General features: G+C 36.4%; 2 non-coding genes across 2 annotated transcripts; one reads left to right on the plus strand and one right to left on the minus strand.

The window, feature by feature from the left end:
• Positions 1 to 14148: 14148 nt before the first annotated feature.
• On the minus strand, positions 14149 to 14220 carry TRNAE-UUC (transfer RNA glutamic acid (anticodon UUC)). Its single transcript has one exon. It is a non-coding gene; the product is annotated as a tRNA-Glu (tRNA).
• A 3421-nt stretch (positions 14221 to 17641) lies between these two features.
• On the plus strand, positions 17642 to 17713 carry TRNAC-GCA (transfer RNA cysteine (anticodon GCA)). Its single transcript has one exon. It is a non-coding gene; the product is annotated as a tRNA-Cys (tRNA).
• The last annotated feature ends 930 nt before the right edge of the window (positions 17714 to 18643 follow it).

Consider the following 18643-nt stretch of genomic DNA (forward strand, 5'->3'; position numbering starts at 1 on the left):
CATAATCCCAAACATTTGAGTAGAATTATGAGTGTCAAAATTTGGTGAACTCAAATTTGCATTAACATGCAAACATAACTCTTTAAATAGAGTGATCATGGTACATGGAAGGTCTTCTTCTTCTTGGTGAAAAACCTTGAGAAAAAACCTCTCACAAACACTCTCTTCATATATACAAAATCCCTTCCAAGTTTAGTCACTCACCGGATTCTACAATCCCGTTCTAAGGCCGGAGGATAGTGGAGAAGACACTAGTGGTGGTTCGAAACCTGTTCATGAGGAAAAAGGAGTTTGAACTACAAAAGGTTAGTATCTAAACTCATTAAGTTTTAATACTTATGAACATGCTAGTTATTTACTATAATTGATGTTCTAAAAGTGCCTAAGATCCAAATTGCTTCCGCATGTGTTATATTAACACCATCAATTGGTATCAGAGCAAGTTTTAGGCACTTTATTTACATTAATTTGATCATGGTGGGTACCATTTCATGAATGAAATTTGTGGTTGCTAAAGTGGATGGTTTTAGTTTTGGTTTTGGCATTTTTTTATGCTTCCATTTGATACAATTATTGTAATAAGCCTAATGTGTATGGGCTTTAATGAATGAAGAAAGGTTTGTAATTTTTATGGAGTCATTAGAGTCCATTTTAGGTTGTAATTGATCAAAAATGGAAGAGATATCAAGTTGAACCGAAGAAGATGGAAGAGGCGGTTCGGGTGTTTTTTTTGCCGTTGGGGTCCGATTCAACGTTTTTAAGGGTTGGTTCGCCCAGTTCGTGATCCTCGGGAATGGCTCAAGTTATTTTTAATTATTAATGAAATAATTTAGTTAATTGCTTGCTTTAAAATTCCAAAACCAACCCACTTTAGTGTGTTTAATTAATTATGCATTATGAATGTATGTTTTAATTAAATAGAAAATTTATATGCATAAAGTATGTCATATAGATTTAAAATCCCACCATAGGCTAAGCATGTTTCATGCATTCCAAGTATATTATAAGTGTTATAATGTATAGTATGCATGTTTAGGGTTCCATGAGTGATAGATATAAATTGTTATATTATTGCATGGAATGGATGATTATATAATTGTTATAAAGCATGTTGGATGCATGTTATAGGTTATTTTCAACGTCATAAAACGAGATAGACATTAAAATCTATAATAAAGATAAGTGCATGCTCACTTAGGGTTAAGAACCGAGCACGATCAATTTTAATAGTTAAAATAGGTCGATGTCTTACAAAATTGCGGTTACGAGAAAGCTCACCTGGCACGATCTTGTCTAAGGCTAGAGGTACTTAAGTTGACGGTCTACGGAACACCTACTACCTGGAGATCGGACCAGTACTTGAGCTTAGTTAGCCAAGTTTTATGACCATGCTTAAGTGATGTAAAATTTAGAAAAATCACCTAGACTTAAGTTATATTTAATTAGCCAGAATATACTTAAGTAATGAGTATACCCAACCATCTAAAATACTTAGTGGGAGGAAAAAGGTGTATAAGATACATCGTTTTCTTTTTACGCTCTCTGTAAAATTCACACAGTGAGATTCATGCTCGGCCTCGTGTCGCCCTGGGAGCGTCCTCCATTCGGAAGGTATTTGCATGAGTCAATAACAAGGTGAATAGAGAAAGTATTTATAGTAAGTGGGAGAAGGAAGTATATCAAATACATCCTATGGTCTCCACCACTAGGTTGCACCGTGAGATTCCCATGTTCCACCTGCATGTTGCCCTAGAGCAACTACCCATTCGGAGGGTCGTAACATGGGAGTCGAAACAACGCAAACTCCAGAAATGGATAGGATTTCTTAGGTCCGTTCCCAACTTTGGCTTTTTCATTCGATAGCATTGTTGGGATCGATCTATGAGGTCTGAAAATGGCGGGTCACACTTACGAAGAAATACTAAGAGTTGGTATATTCTTGACCAAAACAGTGATAACTAAGAATGCTATAGGAACAAGAGTTATTCTGGGATTAGTGTTTAAGTCAAGAATGTCTTGGTTTAATGAATGAGTGATTGACTGCCCCTCGGTAGCAGTTGCTCTAACTCACTAAAGTATCGTTGCAAATTAATAATGATTTGGGTACATTATTACATTTGCTAAAACTAATTGGATTAAATAGGATTAAGTCAAATCACTAATAGAATTTTCTTTATATCACAGCATGACAAACTCAATAGTATGATTACTCGCTTCTAAGAAATTAAACGGCGACAATTACACAACTTGGAAATCAAACCTAAACACAATAGTGGTCATTGATGATTTAAAGTTTGTTTTAACTGAGGAGTGTCCTCCAAACCCCAGCTCAAATGCAAACCGAACAGTTCGGGATGCATATGGCAGATGGATATAGGCAAATGACAAAAGCCCGAGTGTACATTCTAGCCAGCATATCTGATGTTTTGGCTAAGAAACACGATGTTATGGGTACTGCTAAAGAGATTATGGAATCTCTAAAAGGGATGTTTGGACAACCGTCCTTCTCCCTTAGACATGAAGCCATAAAATACATTTACAACTGCCGTACGAAAGAAGGGACCTCAGTTAGAGAACATGTCCTGGACATGATGGTCCATTTCAATGTGGCAGAAGAAAATGAAGCTGTCATTGATGAGAAGAGTCAAGTAAGTTTTATCATGATGTCTCTTCCGAAGAGCTTCTTTCAGTTCCGCACCAATGTGGTAATGAATAAAATAGAATATAACTCGACTGCACTTCTCAATGAGCTACAGACTTACCAGTCCCTCTTAACGAACAAGGGACAAACAGGAGAAGCAAATGTTGGTATCTCCAAGAAATTACTACGAGGATCGTCCTCCAAAAATAAGTCTGGACCTTCAACTTCTAAAAGTGTTTTGATGAAGAAGAAGGGTAAAGGGAAAAATAAGATTCCTACTGACCGCAAACACAAGGTTCAAAAAGAAGATAAAGAAAAATGTTTCCATTGCAACGAAAATGGGCACTGGAAAAGAAACTGCCCAAAATACCTTGCAGAGAAGAAAGCCGAAAAGACACAACAAGGTAAATATGATTTACTCATTGTAGACATATGTTTAGTAGAGTATGACAACTCAACTTGGATACTAGATTCAGGGGCGACTAATCATATTTGTTCTTTTTACCAGGAAACTAGCTCCTGAAGAATGCTTGCGGACGACGAGATAACACTCTGGGTTGGAACAGGAGAGGTTGTCTCAGCAAGATCAGTAGGAAATTTAAAGTTGTTTTTTGGAGATAGATTCATTATATTAGATAATGTACTTTTTGTTCCTGAAATGAAAAGAAATCTAATATCTATCTCTTGTTTATTAGAATAATTGTATAAAGTATCTTTTGAAATCAATGAAGTGTTCATTTGCAAAAGAGGTATTCATATTTGTTCTGCAAAACTAGAAAACAACTTATATATGTTAAAACCGAGCGAAACAAAAGCTATTTTAAATACCGAGATGTTTAAAACAGCTGAAACTCAAAATAAACGACAAAAGATTTCTCCTAATACCTATCTTTGGCACTTAAGACTAGGCTACATTAATCTCAATAGGATTTAAGGATTGGTTAAAAGAGGACTTCTAAATGAGTTAGAAGACAACTCTTTACCTCCATGTGAGTCTTGTCTTGAGGGTAAAATTACTAAACGATCATTTTCCGAAAAATGTTATAGAGCCAAAAAAACCTTAGAACTCGTGCATACAGATCTCTGTGGTCCAATGAATGTCAAAGCACGAGGAGGGTATGAATATTTCATCAGTTTTATTGATGATTATTCAAGGTATGAGACTATCTTTACCTAATGCATCACAAGTTCGAAGCTCTTGAAAAATTTAGAGAGTATAAGACTGAGGTTGAGAATCTATTAGGTAAAACTATTAAAACACTTCGATCAGATCGAGAAGGAGAGTACATGGACTTAAGATTTCAGGACTATATGATAGAACATGGAATAAGGTCTCAACTCTCAGCCCCTGGTATGCCTCAACAAAATGGTGTATCAGAAAGGAGAAATAGAACTCTATTAGACATGGTTCGGTCTATGATGAGTTTCGCTCAATTACCCGATCCGTTTTGGGGATATGCAGTGGAGACTGCTACATACATTTTGAACATGGTTCCTACTAAGAGTGTTTCAGAAAACACCTTATGAGTTATGGAAAGGGCGTAAAAGTAGTTTACGTCACTTCAGAATTTGGGGATGTCAAGCACATGTGTTGTTGCAAAACCCCAAGAAATTAGAACGTCGTTCAAAATTATGTCTATTCGTAGGATACCCCAAAGAGACGAAAAGTGGTTTATTTTATGACCCTCAAGAAAATAGAGTGTTTGTATCAACAAACGCTACATTCTTAGAGGAAGACCACGTAAGAAATCATCAACCTCGTAGCAAACTAGTATTAAGTGAGATTTCTAAAGAAGCTACTGATAAAAGAACAAGAGTTGTTGATCAAGCTGGTCCTTCAACTAGAGTTGTTGATGGAGCTGACACTTCTGGTCAATCACATCCTTCTCAAGAGTTGAGAATGCCTCGACGTAGTGGGAGGGTTATAACTCAACCCGATCGTTACTTGGGTTTAGCAGAAACTCAAGTCATCATACCTGATGATGGCGTTGAGGATCCATTGACCTATAAACAGGCAATGAATGATGAAGATAGAGATCAGTGGATTAAAGTCATGAATCTTGAAATATAGTCAATGTACTTCAATTCAGTCTGGGAACTTATAGATCAACCAGATGGGGTAAAACCTATTGGTTGCAAATGGATCTATAAGAGAAAACGAGACCAAACCGGTAAGGTACAGACCTTTAAAGCTCGACTAGTAGCAAAGGGTTATACCCAAAGAGAGGGGGTGGACTATGAAGAAACCTTCTCTCCTGTTGCTAGGCTTAAATCGATTAGAATACTCTTGTCTATTGCCACATTTTATGATTATGAAATTTGGCAAATGGATGTTAAGACAGCCTTTCTAAACGGAAATCTTGAAGAGAGTATCTATATGGCTCAACCAGAGGGGTTCATTGAACAGGATCACAAGCAAAGAGTTTGCAAGCTTAAAAGATCCATTTATGAGTTGAAGCAAGCATCTCGATCCTTGAATATAAAGTTTGATACTGCGATCAAATCTTATGGCTTTAAACAGAATGTTGACGAACCTCGTGTTTATAAAAGGATAGTCAACTCTACAGTAGCTTTCCTGGTGTTGTACGTTGACGATATCCTACTCATTGGAAATAATGTGGGATTTCTGACTGACATTAAGCATTGGCTAGCGACACAATTCCAAATGAAAGATTTGGGAGAGGCTCAGTTTGTTCTTGGAATCCAAATTGTTCGGAATCGCAAGAACAAAACACTAGCATTGTCTCAGGCATCGTACATCGACAAAATGTTGATTCGATATAAGATGCAGGACTCCAAGAAAGGATTATTACCTTTCAGGCATGGAGTTCATTTGTCGAAGGAACAAAGTCCTAAGACACCTCAAGAAGTTGAGGATATGAGACACATTCCCTATGCATCAGCGGTCGGCAGTCTGATGTATGCCATGCTATGTACCCGACCCGACATATGCTATGCTGTGGGAATTGTCAGCAGATATCAGTCCAATCCAGGACGTGCCCATTGGACTGCCGTTAAGAATATCCTCAAGTATCTTAGGAGAACGAGGGACTATATGCTAATGTACGGTGCTAAGGATCTGATCCTTACAGGGTACACTGTCTCAGATTTTCAGACCGATGTAGATTCGAGAAAATCGACATCATGATCTGTCTTCACTCTGAACGGAGGAGCAATAATATGGAGAAGCATAAAGCAAGGCTGCATTGCTGATTCCACCATGGAGGCTAAGTATCTTGCTGCTTGTGAAGCAGCGAAAGAATCTGTATGGCTTAGGAAGTTCTTAACTGATTTGGAAGTCGTTCCAAATATGCATCTTCCCGTCACTCTATATTGTGATAACAGTGGAGCAGTTGCAAATTCAAAAGAACCAAGAAGCCATAAGCGAGAAAAACATATTGAGCGCAAATATCATCTCATAAGGGAGATTGTGCAACGAGGAGATGTGATCGTCACACAGATAGCTTCAGAGCACAACATTGCTAATTCATTTACAAAGCCCCTCATGGCTAAAGTGTTTGAAGGGCACCTAGTGAGTCTAGGACTACGAGTTATGTAATCTAGGGCAAGTGGGAGAAATGACATGAGTATGTGATGCCCTAGTTTATTGTATTTCTCTCTACTCAACGTTATAAAACCCCACTAGAGTTTTAGTCCAAGTGGGAGTTTGTTGGGTTTTATGTCCTAAAACTCATAGTTTGTAAACAAAAAGATATTCTATTTTCAAGAAAGTTATTATTGTTGTTTATTCAGTAAAGATTGTTATTGAATAAAGTGAATTTTACGATCATTAATCTAAATCAAATAAATTAAGAACACTCTGGCTATAGTATGATTACTTGAACTATATGTAGAGACATAAGAGTGGATCAAGTTCAAGTATATAGTCAAAATGATCTATAGTATAAGGATAAGGCTGAGTATCTTATTCTGGGGACACTATGGATGCGGCCCACTTTTGTATATGATATAAACAATGTGATCACTAAATTGTACATGTGGAGACATGTGAGTGGGGGCGTCCTATGCAATGAGTATTGCATAAGATCGGACCATGAAGAAAACCACTCTCACTTTATAATGTCGTTTACTATTGAGACTGATTTTCTTTTCATTCGATAACCTAGGTAACTCGATTTTAATCCTGAGCTAACCATGAACTCCTGTTTATTCGGAATTATCCTTAGATTTGCATGGGTGAGAGTGACTCTAGTTCGCCGACTCAATAAGCCTCCCATTTCAGGGGTAAGACTGGGTGAATGGCTGGGGACGTGGGGTGCAAGATGGAATTCACTCCTACCCACTTTTAGGGATAGAAGAGAGGTAGTTCCCTTAAGCACTGACTCCAGGTCTTGAACAAGGGGCCCCACCCTCCCATTGGCCTAAGAGGGATTCGGTTTACTGGTTGGACCACAAACCAATTGTTCATTAGAGGATCAGTGAGACTTAAGGAACAAGAAGTAACTTTAGGGGTAAAATGGTAAATTGACCCAGGTCTAGTTACGAACAACCTGTGAAGGATCGACTTACTAATCATGGTTATATCAAATGGACAGAAATATATCTATAGTGAAGGGAGTGCAACTACTAGGCTATAGTGGAGTGTCCTAGTAGTTAACAAATGTTGGTTAACTAGGTTAATGAGTTTAACCTGTTAATCTTGGATCGTTGGAGCCCATGATCTACAGGTCCATTAGGTCCCTCTGCTAGCTCATATCGGACTAAACCATAGAACAGTGTGACGAGTGAGTTCGAAGTGTTCGAATTCAAATTAGGAAATATGCGCTACATATATACGATATATTTAACTGCATTTTTGTTTTATTTAGGAATTAAACAAAAAGAGATAATATGAGATATTTAAATAAGATTTAAATATCTTAATCAATTATGTGTCGGAATTGATTGGGATTGGCATTTGAATTAATATTAAATATTAATTAAATAGTTTAATTAATCATTTAATGTTACTTTAATTTGAAATTAATTATTCAAATTAATGGTTGAATTAAAATGAAGAAAGTCAAAATGTTGACTTCATTTAATGGAAAAATACATGTTAGTGGAATTTTGAGGTGTCAAAATTTGGTTTAACCAAACTTTCATGCTTGCCAAATAAACCCCACAAGTTTGAGTGGAATTTTAAGTGTCAAAATTTGGTTAACTCAAACATGCATGCTTGCCACATAATCCCAAACATTTGAGTGGAATTTTTAGTGTCAAAATTTGGTGAGCTCAAATTTGAATTAACATTGAAGTTTGGTGAAAAACCTTGAGAAAAAACCTCTCACAAACACTCTCTTCCTATATACAAAATCCCTCCCAAGTTTGGTGAAAAACCTTGATGTTCTAAAAGTGCCTAAGATCCAAATTGCTTCTGCATGTGTTATATTAACACCATCAATTTTAACGTTACTTAAATCTTGAGCTATTTGATCGGTTCAGGGTCTTAACTCACGGTTCTTTGGGTTTTTTTTTATATATCCTTAATTCATACTTGGTTTAGGGTTCATATGAAAATCTAAGTAATTTCTACAAGTATTTCTTAACAAAAAGTCCAAGGTGGCTACTTGCCTCATCGTCGACGTTTGGGACGTCCATTCTTGAGCTTCCAGTATCTGAATTACTTTTAAATTTCCTTCCACATACTCCTTATTGTGTCTAGTTTCTGAAACCATAAGATTTTCTATGAGAATCGGTCTGGAATGGGGTTAAAATTGAGAAAACTCGAGAAAATATCAAATTTTGAGAAATGGTGGAGGATTGCTCTCGAATTTGGAAGAAATCTGAGAGTAGGAGACCCAGAATCTAAACGCTTATTGCCTTTGATTGGGGGATCGACCTTTCTCGATTCTTATTCCGTATTGTTGCTCCTACTTCAGATTTTATAAGAGGAGCTTAAATCGACATTGAGAGCTCCAGAATCTTCGTTATTTAGAGATCGAACTTTCTGGATAATTTTTCAGAGATATCAACTCCAATCATATCCTTACCGATCTTGGCTTTGAATACTAGTCGTTGGATGTGATGATCCGTGCGTGTTCGTTCTAGATCATATCAAATTTTGGAGGAGATCCGACGGTTGAAATTTGAGTTCGAAGGATTTTGCTCGGATGGTCACGGTAGATTCTCTGATTCTAATTAGAGTGGCATTTCTGTAGTTATCCATTCTTCTAGGGGTATTTTGGTAATTTGCCACTTTCCGAATATTTTATTATTATTTTTCTCGAAAAATCCATAATTTTTCTACAAATTCCTCATCGCTTTTTGATCATTTTTCGCTTAATTTGAATCTTGAGTTTCCTTCTAGATAAGGAATTACAAATCCGGAAAGATTCTTGATAATTGATAAAATGACTTTTTTGCCCTTTTGATTTACTTTTTCCTCTCCAATCCTTTTCAAAAGGCCTTTAACTCCTTGAAATCACTTGTTAGGGTACACGAGTGACTTGACTAAGTCCTTTGTTCTTACTTAATCCTTTAAGTTTTTTTCCTTTCTATCCTTTGGGTCTTTCATGAGTGACTTATTCTTATGGGAGCTAATTTCCTTCATTTTTGGGGTGTTACATATACATATTCGTTACAAACACAAAATAAGAAGCAGACTCAAAAGAAGAACAAAAAATACTAGATCAAATATAGAAGTTAGTCCATAGCCCACACTCCAAAGTCCACTCATCCACGACCAACTCTTAGTTATTTGAAAAAAAATGATAAACATGGAGTGAGTAAAACTTAGTAAGTAGCCTACTAGAAGGTTTTTAATCGCGACCTTAAGCTAGGATATTACTTCTTGTTATGTTTTCAGGATCTTAGAACTTAGAGGTCATCGTGTTATGTATCATATACTGATCCTGAAAACCTTCCCCTAAAATAACCTTCAATTTTCTCCCCATGAACACATGAGTGGTGTCGTCATAATCATGTAATCCTACTGGTAAATCGTTGTGCAGGACATCTCGTTTAGCTGATGGGAAAGGTAGGCCTATCATAACATCCAGCTCATGATACATATTGCCGGACATCCTACCTAAAGAGGAATAGGGGCCTTTTAGTACACATCGTAATGTAGATAATGGTTACTTATGGGTATGGATCCTAGCAACTTATTTAGCATGTTATTCACATAGTTCTCGGTACTTGGTACATGGATTATTGATGAACCTAGGTTTATACATAATGTCATCGGTTAGGCTTTAGGAGTTGAGGTTTTTGCTTAGGAAAACATTAGAGGGTAACCTAACGTGGACTAATTCGTGTGAAAACCTACTAGCACTTTGAGGACCTCTTTCCTTCACCAAACTTATGGGTAAACTTATTTAGAAGGTGCAGGAACCAGTTTGGAAATGAATAGTGGACTATAGTTCTCGAATTCGAGGTAAACCCATGAACACGATACCCCAAAACAAAAAACTTGTATCTCTCGATTGGGTACTCGATTAAGCTTGCTTCTTGCCCCTAATAGTCTACCCTAATTCATAATTTATAGACGGATTTTTCACTACCATTGAAACGTCTAGAATTTCTATAATTTCATTCTTTATTTTTCTGAATCTTCTGCCAGAAAAGTCTTCTCCGATCAGAGCCTTCCTTTTTTAAGCACCTTGTAATTCTTATTCTATAAAAAATTTAATGATTCGGGAAGTTTATAAAAATTAGAAAAAGTACCATTTTCTAAATGTTTTTTCAATTTTACTTGTTCTTTGCTTCTAGATACAACCTAGTAGGGATTATACACTGTCTCTTATTGGAGACCTTGAGTGTTGCAAATTCTCCTCTCCTTTGAAAACTTTCGGTCATCGAAAGTGCTTATTCTAAAATAGGTCAGGGTACAAGGTTCTTATTTGCCTTTTGTTTCCCAAGTGGATTCTTCTACTCTATGATTCTTCCATCGGACCTTAACGAGAGAGATTTCCTTGTTTCTCAATCATTTGACTTTCTTGTCCATTATTTGAATCGGGTCTTCTTTATATGTTAGGTCATCTCTCAAGAAGAGAGTTTCATGAGCCAGTACGTGCTAACGATCTAGGGTATACTTCCGTAGTATGGATACATGAAAGATATTATGTACTGCAGACAAGTTTGGGCATTGCCCGATTCTATGGGCCACAGATCCAATCCTTTCTAATATCTCAAAGGGACGGATAAACCTAGGGCTTAGCTTCCCCTTTTCACCCTACCTACAATTCCATGTCCTTGCGCCTTAGGTCTGCATAGCTTTTCTCTCAGCTTTGTGCGGTCTGTATCCTAGCTTTAATCTTCTGGACTGCGGCGTTGGTAATTTGCACCAGCTCTGGCCCAATAGTTGTCGTTTGCCCCCCTTCTTCCGAAAAGATAGGGGATCGAAATCTTCGTCCATAAAGAACCTCGTATGTGGCCATTTTTATGGTGGCTTGGCAAGTATTATTATAAGCGAATTTCATAAGGGGTAGGTACTTATCCTAGCTTCCTGCAAAATCCATCACATATACCCTCAACATGTCTTCCAATATTTACTTGAGCATTTCTGTTTGACCATCTATTTATGGGTGGAATGTCATACTATAACTGCGTACCCAATGCATTTTGTTGAATTTTCCAGAAGCGAGATTTAAATCTGGCATCTCGGTCTAATACTATTGCCTTTTGTTGAATTTCCAGAAGTGTACCCAATACCTTTACTGATGAATATTCATTTTTAATGTTAGCAAGAGTAGCTTAGTTGGGAGATTGTTAGACTGAAGATTTGAAGGTCACACGTGTTTTATCCACGTTCAACGCACCTAATACAAGTTTATTACCTGACTATACAATCTAAAAACATAACTTGCTTATTCAATCTAAAATTAGTGATTATTTCTTTTTTAAACATAATGAATTAGCGGAAATACCTTTACTTATGAATTTTCATTTTTAATATTAGCGGGGATAGCTCTGTTGGGAGAGCGTCAGACTGAAGATTTGAAGGTCGTGTTTGATCTCCACGTTCACCGCAACTTATTCTAGTTGCATAACCCGACTATTCAATCTAAAATTAGTCATTGTTCCTTTCTGAAATCTCATTGAATTATCGGAAATACCTAACGTGTTCTAGTTCACTGCACCTTATACAAGTTGGATAACTTGAATATCTTATTAAAAATTAGTGATTATTTCTATTTAAAATTTCAATGAAGTAGCGAAAATACCTTTACTGATGAATTTTCATTTCTAACAGTAGTGTGGATAGTTCAGTTGAGAGAGCGTTAGATTGAAGATTTGAAGGTCTCGTGTTCTTCGATCCACGTTCACCACACATGGTTCACGTTGCACAATTTGACTATTCAATCTTAAATTAGTGATCATTTCTTTCTAAAATTTAAATTAATTAGCGAAAATATCTTTACTTAAAAACTTTCATTTTTAATGTAAGCACGGATAGCTCAGTTTAGAGAGCGTCATATTTAAGATTTGAAGGTCACGTGTTCGATCTCCACGTTCACCGCACCTGTTTCTATTTGCATAACCTAACTATTCAATAAAAAAATTAGTCATTATTTCTTTTGAAATCTCAATGAATCAGCGAAAATATCTTTATTGATGAATTTTCATATCTAATGATTGCGGGGATAGCTCAGTTGGGAGAGCGTCAGACTGAAGATCCGAAGGTTAGTCGATCCACGTTCACCGCACTTGGTTCACATTGCATAATTTGACTATTCTTTCCAAAATTAGTGATTATTTATGTTTAAAATATAATGAATTAGTGGAAATACCGTTTTTTATCCAACTGGCATAGGTTGACTAAGTTGCATAACTTGCCTATTCAATCTAAAACTTGTGATTATTAATTTTTTATGTTATCTGGGATGGCTTAGTTGGGAGAGCATTAGATTGAATATTGGAAGGTCTTGGTTCGATCTGCATTCATTGCACCTTATAGTTTAGTTGATTATTATTTCTTTTTAAAATATAATGAATTATTGGAAATAGCTTTACTTATGAATTTTTATTTTTAATGTTAGCAGGGATAGCTCATAAGGTCACGTGTTTAATCTCCACGTTCACCGCACCTGTAACTATTCAACTGGATTATCACATTAACAATTTGAATCAAATAAAGTGACATTAACCATTTGAATCACCTCAACTCCACTTGTTGAACTTGACCAAGTGTCTATAACATAACACTAACAAAGGTACAAAGTAACATTAACAAAGTCTTTTTAATCTAAAATACCATTGAACTTGACCATTATAGTGCCTCTCAAACGTAGGTAAAGTTTAAATTCGAGTCTCCTTGTCAAACTCACTCGGGTGCTCATCTCAACCATGATGGTGTTCAACAAGAGAGACCTCGAAAATAGCCGGATTATCGCATTAACCATTTGAATCACCTCAACCCCACTTGTTGAAATTGAAACAAATATCTAGAACATAACACTAACATAGATACGATGTTCATAAAAGTCTTAATTTAAGATACTATTGAACTTGACCATTAAAGTGCCTCTCAAAAAGAGGTAAAGTTTAAATATAATTGGTGACAAAAGATGAAACTATAAAATAAAAAGAAATAAGAAAATAATATTCAATTTCAGAGAATCAAACCAGAATCTCCTAGGTGAAAGCCAAATATCCAAACCGTTGGACAACAATGAATTTTTGGTGTAGTTGTCCTAAAGTCTTTTGTCTAATCGCTCAAGAGTTTTACTATGAGGTTTTGGATAATGTCTAACTCTTCGACACGTCCTTTCATGTGTGTGATAGGGTTCTCAGAATTACCGCAACGTTTCGAGCTATTCGATCGTGTGGCTCTTTCTTCAAAACGGTAAACATCAAACATCAAACATCAGGTCTTTGATTGGCAACCCATCCAAAGGATTGTTGATTGCATCGATTGGATCAATAGTCTTCCCATGAGTTTATGGTGCATGACCCATTTTTTATAGCATTCACCTTCGAGCGCCACCATAGTTTTGCATCGTCCATGAGATGCATTGCGACCAACGTAACTCTTAGGTCCTATGAGCAAGTAACAGTAACCTTCAAGTATTGTTCTACGTAAAAAATAAAGCTTTTTAATTCCTTAGCATCCCGGTTTACATTTAAGGGGTTGTGTTCTTGGATTTTAAGTTTGTTAAGCCCACATGAACTTGGCTTGAGGTGTGGTTCTCTACAGCCCAACTTGTCAAACTCACTCGAGTGCTCATCTCAACCATGACGTTGTTCAACAAGAGAGACCTCGAAAACGACTGGATTATTGCATTAACCATTTGAATCACCTTCTCATCTCAACCATGACGTCGTTCAACAAGAGAGACTTCGAAAACGACTGGATTATCGCATTAACCATTTGAATCACCTGCTCATTTCAACCATGATGTCGTTCAACAAGAGAGACCTCGAAAACGACTGGATTATCGCATTAACCATTTGAAATTGAACAAAATATCTATAACATAACTCTGACAAAGGTACGAAGTTCATAAAAAGTCTTTTTAGTCTAAGATAGAAACTGTAAAATAAAATGAAATAAGAAAATAACATTCCATTGCCGGGAATCGAACCCGGGTCTCCTGGGTGAAAGCCAGATATCCTGACCGCTGGACGACAATGGATTTTTTATGTAAATGTCCTGAAGTATTTTGTCAGATCGCTGAAGAGTTTTTGCATGATCTTTTGCTTAATGTCTAACTCTTCGACACGTCCTTCCCTATGTGTGTTAGAGTTCTCAGGGCTACCGCGACGTTTCGAGCTGTTCGATTGTGTGGCTCTTTCTTCAAAAGAGTCAATATCAAATGTTAGGTCTTTGATTGGCAACCCATCCAGGGGAGCATCGATTGCATCGATTCCATCAACGATCTTCCCATGAGTTTATGGTGCATGACCCATTTTTTATACCATTCACCTTCGAGCACTACCATAGTTTTGCATCGTCCATGAGATGCATTGTGGCTAATGTAACTCTCAGGTCGTATGAGAAAGTTTCTGTAGCCCTCAACTCTCAGGTCGTATAATAGAGTTCTTAGAGCTACCGGGGGCCTTCTTCGCCCTCCACCTAAGCTGCGCAGGAAAGGCCGAAAGTCAATCCCAGGGAACAGTGAAGCTTCATAGGGTCTTTCTGTCCAGGTGCAGGTAGTTCGCATCTTCACAGACATGTCTATTTCACCGAGCCTCTCTCCGAGACAGTGCCCAGATCGTTACGCCTTTCGTGCGGGTCGGAACTTACCCGACAAGGAATTTCGCTACCTTAGGACCGTTATAGTTACGGCCGCCGTTCACCGGGGCTTCGGTCGCCGGCATTTCGAGGTGTTCGATCGTGTGGCTTTTTCTTCAAAAGAGTCAACATCAAACGTCAGGTCTTTAATTGGCAACCCATCAAGGGGAGCGTCGATTGCATCGATTCCATCAACGGTCTTCCCATGAGTTTATGGTGCATGACCCATTTTTTATATCATCCACCTTCGAGCGCTACCGTCCTTGAGATGCATTGTGGCCAACGTAACTCTTAGGTCCTATGAGCAAGTTCCTGTAACCTTCAAGTAGTGTTCAACGTCAAAAATAAAGTTTTTTTAATTCCTTAGCATCCTGGTTCCCATTTAAGGGTTTGTGTTTTTGGATTTTCAGTTTGTTAAGCCCAACATGAGCTTGGCTTGGGGTGTGGTTCTCTACGACCCTCCTTGTCAAACTCACTCTGGTGCTCATTTCAGTCATCTCAGCCATGATGGCGTTCAACAAAAGAGACCTTGAAAATGACCGAATTATCACATTAACCATTTGAATGACCTCAACCTCACTTGTTGAAATTGAACCAAATATCTATGACATAACACTATTAAAGGTTCAAAGTTCATAAAAGTCTTTTTAATCTAAGGTACTATTGAACTTGACCATTATAGTGCCTCTCAAATCAAGTTCATAAAAGTCTTTTGAATTTAAGATACTATTGAACTCACCCATTATTGTGCTTCTCAAACCTAGGTAAAGTTTAAATATAATTGGTGACAAAAGATGAAACTATAAAATAAAAGAAATAAGAAAATAAAATTTCATTGTCGAGAATCAAACTCGGGTCTCCTCGATGAAAGCCAGATTTTCTGTGTAATGTCTTCGACACATTTTTTTTATGTGTGTGACAGAGTTCTCAGAGATACCGCCACGTTTCTTGTTGTTCGATCACGTGACTCTTTCTTCAAAAGAGTCAACATCAAACATTAGGTCTTTGATTGGAAACCCATACAGGGGAGCGTCGATTGCTTCAATTCCATTAATGGTCTTCCCATAATTTTTTGGTGCATGACCAGTTTTTTATACAATTCACCTTCAAGCGCCACCATAGTTTTGCATCGTCCATGAGATGCATTGTGGGCCGATGTAACTCTCAGGTCCTCTGAGAAAGTTCCTATAGTCTTGAAGTATAATATCAAAACATATTAACGTATTTGATATGTTAAATATTAAAATAATTGATGTGTATCATAAACATTAAATAAAAATATATATTTGAAATTTGAATGATATTCATATTAATTAAACATATATTATGATATTCTACCACATTTTAATATTATTTAAATAAGATATTATATCTTAATGTATTAGGTATTCAAATATATAATTTGACAAAAATAATCACAAGTTCACCGTAAATAGAACCCTAGGGTTAAGTCAAAAAGTATCAAACACTAAATACTGTGACATTTTAGGTGATATTTTGCAGAGGAAGCTGATAAGGTTTCCAAAGAGCAGGTGGTCATTTCTGACATTTTAGGTTAACAACATGGTGAAAAGTAACAAGAAATTCTGATATCAGTAATTAACTACAAACCTTTGAATAAGGTTTTAGAATAAATAGATTTGATAAAAAGAATTTAGAGTCAAATATTTTTATAAAATTCGACATGAAATTGGGATTTCGGAAAATTCTAATTTCTTAAAAGGACAAATATAAAATAGCATTTAATGTCCAATTAGAAAATATGAGGGGAACGTCATGTCAGTAAGGCTAAAAAACGCTCCATCCGAATTTCAGAAGATTATGAATGATATTTTCAATCCTTTCAAAAAAATTTGATAGTTTATATTGATGATGTGTTGATATTTTCTAAAACCATTAAGATCAACACTTTAAACATCTACATACATTCATTAATGTAATCAAAAGAAATCAACTAGTTGTGTCCATACCCAAAATCAAATAATATCAAACTCAGATCCGTTTTCTTGGATTTTAAATTTATCTATAATCTTGTTTCAAACAAAAAATAATTTTGCTAGATAGAAGTAAATTTTGTTGTGGTTTGATTTTAAAATTCTACCTATAAAAGAAGTTGAAAACATCTTGGGAGATTACCTATGGGTGAGTTTCTAACAAAGTCTCTCTTCTCTCCTCTGTCTTCTTAAACTCATACTAATCCAACCAATCATTTGCATGGACTCAAAAGTTCAATTACCTATAAAAGAAGTTGAAAACACCTTGTGAAAGTCTATAAGCATACTACGACCTCTAGCTTTGCAAAATCCAGCGTTGTTGACGCTTATCAAAATCGCTGCCAAAATAAAGTTTAACGAGTGGTTCTATGGTGTAGTGGTTAGCACTTTCGACTTTGAATCTAACGACCTGTGTTTAATTCCCGATAGGTAATCCACCAATTCATACAAAATTGGTCCATAGTCGATTCGGTAGGGTCACTTTTGGACCGATAATCTGTAGAAGGGGTCACTAAGATTGAGATCATACAAAATGGGACCATAGCTCAATGTTAGAGCATTTAATTGCAGATCAAGAGGTCACCAATTCGAACCTAGTTGGGCCCTTCTATCTAGGATAGAAATTTGTTACACTTTTTGGACCGACACTATGTCTACGGGGTCACTAAGGTTAAAATCCTACAAAATGGATCCATGGCTCAGTGGTAGAGAATTTGACCGGTCACCCGTTTGAACTTGGTTGGGCCATTTTATTTTGGACAGACACTTTTTACACTTTTGGATTGACACTCTGTAGAACGAGTCACTAAAGTTGAAATCATGCAAAATGGGTCCATAGCTCAGTGGTAGAGCATTTGACTGCAGATCAAGAGGTCACCATTTCAAATCTGGTTGGGCCCTTTTATTTTGGACAGACACTTTGTTCGATTTACTCCCGACCACCGAGTGTCTAAAGGGAAAAGAAATAAGAATAATTACCGATTCCATGTACATTAAGAAAAGAGTGTGGTATCCAAGCACCCACTATGAACATGGTTAAAAACTTACTCACTCCATGTTTTCCATATCTTTCATTTAACTAAGAGTAGTTGCCCATCTTACAATTAAACAACACCAACTATTTTTTATGTTTTAAAATTATTTTTTTCAACATTTCCCTTATTATTTCCCTTATTTTGTACTATGAACCTATAAACTCTATTTCAAATATAATGTAAATATATATGTTCATTATATTTTAATTTTTTTTTATTTCGAGAAAACATTTTACTTTATTTTCAACCTGTTTTAACTTGCAATCCGTGCCTCGAGAACCCACCGAAAATGGGTCATGACTCCCTTTTTGTTTTCACTTACTCCTCCTAAATCTATAAAATGTCTCCTATTTTTATTCATTTTCTCTTTTCTTAAATATCAAAATCTTAAATAAAAAGGAATAGCTCTCTAAAATATTCTTCTTTGCCAGTAATTTCACATAATTTAACATTTTAAAAATCGGTAAATTAAAAAATCCTACATTGATATATTCGTAATTTCATGTAGTCTTCCTAAGTTTGCCGGCGACATTGTTTGTTGTCGAGCTTGATAATGTGAGTTTGTAACCCATCCGTTAGGGTTCTTGGAATGATTCTCTAGATTATCCCTTCCATGTTGGGAGTTGGGCCATGGGTCTTGGGTGAAGGAACCGTTGGTTTACCGCCTCTAAGAGTTAAGGAAGCATCTTGAGGCTAGTTTCACATAGTATCATTGTCTTTGAGATAACAATTCTTCTCTATTTTATCTAAATTTTTTAAATATGGGTTCATTTCCAAATGCATGCTAACACCCTTA

Source organism: Cucurbita pepo, unplaced genomic scaffold (assembly GCF_057944985.1).
Source record: "Cucurbita pepo subsp. pepo isolate OVF unplaced genomic scaffold, ASM5794498v1 scafford_10, whole genome shotgun sequence".
NCBI lineage: Eukaryota > Viridiplantae > Streptophyta > Magnoliopsida > Cucurbitales > Cucurbitaceae > Cucurbita > Cucurbita pepo.